The sequence below is a fragment of the Paralichthys olivaceus genome, chromosome 14, assembly GCF_024713975.1.
Source record: "Paralichthys olivaceus isolate ysfri-2021 chromosome 14, ASM2471397v2, whole genome shotgun sequence".
Classification (NCBI taxonomy): domain Eukaryota; kingdom Metazoa; phylum Chordata; class Actinopteri; order Pleuronectiformes; family Paralichthyidae; genus Paralichthys; species Paralichthys olivaceus.
The window spans coordinates 12,765,139-12,765,950 of NC_091106.1; positions in this window are offsets into that span (position 1 = coordinate 12,765,139).

Consider the following 812-nt stretch of genomic DNA (forward strand, 5'->3'; position numbering starts at 1 on the left):
CTTAAAAAACGAAATATCTTGAATATCACACAGCTGTAAATAATGTCTGAGAGAACCTGACAAAAGGGCAAAATGGCTAATGTGACAGTTGCCCAAATACACCTCACTCATATAACCAGTGGAGAGGCCTGTATGAAGTTAGTACAGTGCTAACAGCAATCATTGGCTCCTTTCAATTCCACATTTCTATTGACTTTACATTCACCCTGTTCTTCCTTATACAACAGACCATAACCTACGATTCCCACTTGAGTAAACAAATAAGTTAAAATACAGTCAGTTTACAGAATGCTATCGTAAAAAAAGAAATGCAGTGTCAGACCATTTGACTGCTTGTCGAGATACACACACAATCAGATGTGACATAAAACTAAGTAATAAGTTAACGTTTGATGCTTTCTAGCTGTGTCAAAATAAAAGCATCTATTTGCATTAGGACTCAAGGTAAAATGTGCTCTAGTCTAACTCTAAAGACAGAATTCATTCAAATGTCCCAAAAATAATAGAAAAATGCCAAATGAATGATTCAAAAAATATACCCAACGTAATATTGCAGTGCTTAAACAGCAGCAGCTAAAAAAAATCTGTCTCTTTCATAACACACACCACAGATTCACATCAAAACATACTCTTGATTCTTTGCAGCAAAAATACAGTAATAATGATACAGTTTCAAACCACAGTCATTTACAGCAGTGTAGAGGGAGGAGGAAAAAAAAGAAACTGTACAATAAAAGCGCAGCTCTACAAACTAACATGAGAAGTTTCATTGGCCAAAACTCTTTTCCCATCACACACACTGATGAGAAAAG